Source organism: Trichechus manatus, unplaced genomic scaffold, assembly GCF_000243295.1.
Source record: "Trichechus manatus latirostris isolate Lorelei unplaced genomic scaffold, TriManLat1.0 scaffold00029, whole genome shotgun sequence".
In the NCBI taxonomy this organism is placed as follows: domain Eukaryota; kingdom Metazoa; phylum Chordata; class Mammalia; order Sirenia; family Trichechidae; genus Trichechus; species Trichechus manatus.
The window spans coordinates 16784064-16790063 of NW_004443965.1; positions in this window are offsets into that span (position 1 = coordinate 16784064).

The window sequence follows — 6000 nt, forward strand, 5'->3', positions numbered from 1 at the left end:
GCTGGATGAGCCCCACGCTAGCCACTCAACAGGCACACTACAGATTTGCCCCTCAGTAAGATGACAACTTACTAAACGCCATGATCATTAAAATAATGGCTAATGCGTATGGAATATCAACTAGGTACAAGGCACTGTGCTACATGTCTTCTATATATCATCTCATTTAAGCTTTGCCTCAGATGAATATGACAAGTATTATTACTAACCCCCATTTCGCAAATGAGAATCTTATGCTTAGTTAATTAGACACTTCAGCACACATCTGCCCAGCTGGCAATTATTTTCCCATCTCTTTTAGCTTTCCCGTCTTTGTCCCACAAGCCAGAGAGGTGGATCCCCAGAAAACATGTTTGCACCATCTGATTCTGTCAACTGGCCCATACATTCAAAATCCCAAATCTGAACCAAGAACAACAGAGACTGAAAGTTGGTTGCTCAGTCTTAGCAGCAGAGACTGAAACAGGAGCCGTGAACTCCCCAGCTGAAGTCCAGGCAGCTCCCTTTTTTCTGTAACTAGAGCAAGTGTTTTCTGTTCCTTGTTGTGGTCTCCATGCCTCTGATCATAAGAGATGAGAGGGAATACCACCCACTCCAGGAACTGAAAGGAAACTCTACACCTCAAGTAAGACCATTCTTCCTCCAGCCTTGCCACTTTGACTGGCAGGAGCCAAGAGGGAACCCAGGACTCTGCACGCTCCGGCAAGATCCGCTAGTCCCTCCACCCTCATAACGCACAGCCTGGCCACCACTCTCTGCCTTGTGACCATCAGATTCTTTATCCCTATTACATCACATCAGCCATCACAAGAAGCCCAGGGCTCCAAATTATCTGTACATCCCCTTTGCTGACCCCCATCTCCCACCATCGTCCACCCTCAGCTTCTGAAATCCTCCCATTGCTCCTGCTGGATCACACCACCATTCTCTAGCAAAGTCTCTTCTATTCTCGGCCTCCTCTGGAACCATTCCCTTTGCCTCTTGCTCTAACTAAAACCTGAGGAGGATGTTAAGCACTCAACTACTAATCGAAAGGTTGGTGGTTCAAACCCACTCAGAAGCACCTGGGAAGAAAGGCCTGGCGATCTGCTTTCAAAAGATCACAGCCTTGAAAACCCTATGGAATGCGGTTCTACTCTGCACATATGGGGTCACCATGAGTCAGAATCGACAAGATGGCAATGAGTACTGAATCAGAACCTGCACTTTAACATGAACCCCAGGTGGTTATTATGGACATAGCTGGAGAAGCATTGCTCTAGACTGTCCAGAGTCTTAGCCCAAGCACTTTGAGGTGTTTCCCCTAAGCACAAAGCCTTCCATGAGGTCCCACTCCATGTCCTGGTCCCCTGGCGCTGAGGCAGGACAGTGTCTTCTCGGGGCTGAAGCCTTGGGGCAGGGAATGGGAGGAAGGAGATCTCAACCATGACAAACAACAGAGGCCTCGTCCACAGGCTGGGAGTGCCACGTAGCAGGGAAACATTTTCTCTCCTTAGACACATTTCCAGTCAGTGTGGGGCTGTCTTCTCGATTTAGTTACATCCTCTTGACCACACAGAGGCAAAAAGTGGGCCCTATGCTAGACAGAACCCCCCAACAGCACCAGGCTGCAGACTTAGGTCCTCTACCTCCTGTCAAGTCCTCTTAGAAATGCGAAATCTGCAAAGCTACCGCTCAAGCAGAGTAAAAGCCAGGCAAACTGAAGGTCCTCAGGATGTTTCAGAGACCAAACAAGCATGGTTTCCGTCAGTTAATTTCATCCTAAGGCCCATGTGATGAGATCAATAATGCAGGCCACATGCTAAGCCCAGTTTCATTACCTTAAAGTGGTCAAGCTGGCTGCTCTGGATCTTTAACACCTTCTGATTAGGCCGGCCAGCCTTCTCACATGTGCTTTATTCCTTTGGTCCAGTGAGACTCAGGGAAGAGCAGCTACAGTAAAACCTGTGAAAGCCGGCACCTGTGTAAGGCAGAAACCTGTCAAAGGTGGAAAACGCAAATATTTTCCACTAAAACAAACAATAGAAAAGTGGTAAGACTGCATCCTGTCAAAGGCAGAAAACTTGCGAGACCCAGAAAAACAAGGTAGTCCCATTGAGTTCTGGCTCTCACAGGTTTCACTGTTCCATCCTCCACCCTCTACCCAGACTTGCCTCTAAACCCTTTCCTGTCCCACAGATTACCCACTTAGAGGACCCCATGCAACTCTCCACAGGACATTCCATATCAAAATGTTTGCTCCTTCCCAGCAGACCAACTAGGAGTGGAAAATGGAAATTACAAACAAACAACAACAAAAAGACTTTCAGCTAAACAGATAGGCTGTTTTTCCTCTATTAATCGACAAAGATGTTTCTCCATAATTCTCTTTGAAAGGAGCGGTGCCACCTCACACTGAAACAGACTGGTGCTGACTGGTCTCCAAAATGTAGTGTCAAGAATTGGATAGTTTGCTGAATGTTTAAACAAAGACCAACTTAAAGATTGGGGAAAATGAAATTAAACAATAATTTCAAAGTGAGTAAACGGGTATAATCCTTCCATTAATTCATCTAATTGTGGTCTTAAAAAATCCTAACACTAATCAACGCTACCACTTCTTGAGTGCTTACTGTATAGGTCAGGCATCATGCTAGGCAATTTACAAGATTACCACATTTATTTTCACAACAACCTTTGGTAATGGGTATTGTTCTTGTTTATACAGATGGGAAGACTGAAGCTTAGAGACATTAAGTAACTTGCACAAGGCCATACAGCTAATAAACTGAGTAGGCTGACTTGGGTCTCTAGGCTTAATCATTAGTCTATACCACCTTATAATCTTGTGGCATAATGGGGCATCTCCTTTGAGGAAGAAACAGATAGCACAGTGAGGGATGGGGAGATCCAAATGCCTCTGAAAATATTAGAAGGACCATGCTGCCTCTGGTAATGGTAACCCATGAGTAGCAATCACTATATGTACCCATGATATGGCATACGTGAAGGAGGTCCAGATGGCTCATATACTGTTAATGATAACTAGGAAGGCAGTCACTCTCATTGGAAGGGAGAAGAAAGTTATGCCTCAACTCCAGACCAGCTCATAGTGGCTGCCGGCTATAGAAGTACTTCATTTGGTCATGACCCAAATTTTAGTGCTGACTGCTTTGATATGTGAGGAGGCCCCAGGTCATCAGCCCAAACTGACAGCACAAGGAGACTTCCTGCTTCTCAGTCCTCCTACCTATGAAACTCATTCCTCATTGCCAGAATGATAGATTGCCTTGTGTCATAATGGGGGAAAAATATGCACACACACAAACAGGAAATGCATGAAAGAAGTTCAGCTTCATTTGAAAAGTATAAGGTGATATAAATTAAAGAACTCTGCTTATATATATAATTTTAAATGGGAAAAGGCAATTGGTTTTTATTATTAAACCAAAGGATGATTTAATACATGTTGAAGAGTTGGCAATTTCACCAGAGACAGAATCACCTTTCTGTAAATGCTAGCCGTCAAAACTTTAAGTCAGACATAATTCATTGGGGAAACTCAATTCTATTCATGTATAAAGTGCAGAAAACACCCAAACTCATAAAAGCCCAAGTGACGTAGCAGGGCAGTGAAGGACAATCAGGAGTGTGATTGGAAAGAAAAACCTGGTCAGTGTTTAAAACAGGCCTCAAAGCAAATAATATATAGCAGAATAATAGGAAATTGAGTCAATAGTCTTGTTGACACAAAATTTCCGTTGCTCTATTTTGAGCTGCTATATGAGTGGTCATAGTGATAAACACCATTTATTGAGTATCTACTACGTATCAAACAATGTACTAAATGCTTCACAACATTATTGCAAGATAGACATTCTCACTTTACAGAGGGGGAAACTGAGGTTTAAAGAGATGGAATAACCTGCACCAGATGTCACAAATAATAGCAGAGCCTAGAATCCATCCAAGATTGAGCTGAATCCAAAGCCCATGATTTTTTTTAAGACTACATAATGAGTATGGGAAATGGCATCCAATTGGAGGCGATCCTAGAGGAGCCTGGGGTGAACCTTGTGGTGACCTAGCCAACATCCATCTCCCCTTTTCTCATTCCTGTCAAAATATCAGTTATGTTATCTATTTAGTCTTCCAATTTCCAACTCCCAAACAGGAGTCCTGATTAATCTAAGACAATCCTTGATTGGCATTCTCCTAGTCATTGTTATTTGTCTAGGGTTAAGCACATAACCTCAGGTGGCTCAATTTCACTGAAGGGAGGAGCATATATTCAATACCAGGAAGATAATCTTCTCTTTCCCAGTGCGTAAGAACAAGGAAGCATGTTGCCCCTTTGACTACTGGCAGCCATATTGTGACCATGAAGATAACCACCTGAGGACAAAGCCAACAGCCCAAGGATAGTATTGTGGCAAGACGGAAAAAAACTGGGTCTGTACAAAAACTATTGATTTGCTAGCTCAATCAATTTCACATCTCTAAATTTCTTGTTGTGTGAAATATTACCAGGGCTTTCAACCAGTTCTAAATGGCCATGGGTTTTTGATATATAGAATGCTATACATGGCGCAGTGGTTAAGAGCTCAGCTGGTAACCAAAAGGGTGGCAGTTCAAATCCACCGGCCACTCCTTGGAAACTCTATGGGAAACCCAATGAGAAAGAACAAATACTGCAACTGGAGTTACACTGATAACTCTAAAAGACATAAATGTTGAACAAAAGAAACCAAATCCAAAATATAGGGGCACTATGGGTTGGAATTGACTCAACAGCAAGAGGTTTCATTATTCCATTGATATAAAGTTTAAATGCAGGTAAAACTAATCTATGGTAACAGACGAAAACCTGCTGCCTTGGAGTCCATTCCGACTCATAGTGACTCTATAGGACAGAGTAGAACTTCCCCAGAGAGTTTCCAAGGCTATAAATCTTTATGGAAGCCCCCTCCCACATCTTTCTCCTGCAGAGTGGCTGGTGGGTTCAAACTACCAACTTTTGGTTAGCAGCCAAGCACTTTAACCACTGCACCACCAGGGCTCCTTAATCTATGGTGACAGAAGTCGTAAGAGTAGTTACCTTTGGCAGCAGGGTGGGTGATCCAGAGGTAGCACAAGCAAGGCCTCTAAGGTGCTGTTAACATTCTATGCTTGATCTGGGTTCTGGTTACATTTTAATAACTCAAGCTGTACAATTAAAATTTGAACATTTTGTGGCATGTATGTTTTACTTCAATAACAATACTACAAAAGAATAGTAAGAATTAGATTTGCTTTGAAGTGTCCCCTATTAAAACGCAAATGCCCCTCAAGGAGATTCCTCATTTTAACCCACCCCAGTGCAGGCTGCTAAGCAAAAGGCTGGCAGTTTGAATCCACCAGCAGCTTCTTGGAAACCCTATAGGGCAGTTCTACCCTGCCCTAAAGGGGCGCTATGAATTGGAATTGACTCAACGGCAACGGGTTTAGTTTTGTTGGTTTTTTTTTTTTTTCCTTCAGTGCGCTCCTGAGGAGGGATTGGCTGGGCAGGGGACGGATGAGAGGCAGGTAAGAGACCCAGACTTTGCGGAGGCAGAGGAGGGGGGCTGTGAGGCCCTCACGAGAAAGCAGTAAGCGCCGGGAGTTGGTAGCAACAGCAGAGGGCCCCAGCGAACGTATCTGCAACGGGCAGGCAGGGCTAATTTGTAGCAAAGCCGGTCTCTAGACAGCTTTGTTCCCCAGCTCCTTCCTGCCCTGCGCCCCCTCCTGTAACTGTGCAGCTTTCATGATCTTCCCAGGCCTGTTAACTCACACAGCACACAAGCACAGCAGAGTCCATAATGCCGGGGGCTAGTGAGGGTCGCTGCAAAATGTCATGAGAAGTAATAGCAAGTTTAAGGGACCCGGATGGATGTACCCAGCTGAAAGAGCTCTTATTGCACTTCCATTTTCCGTCTCTTCTTCAACTTCAATTTTCTCCATCTAATCCTTCATTGTCGACACACTTAGGATTTTCTCATTGAT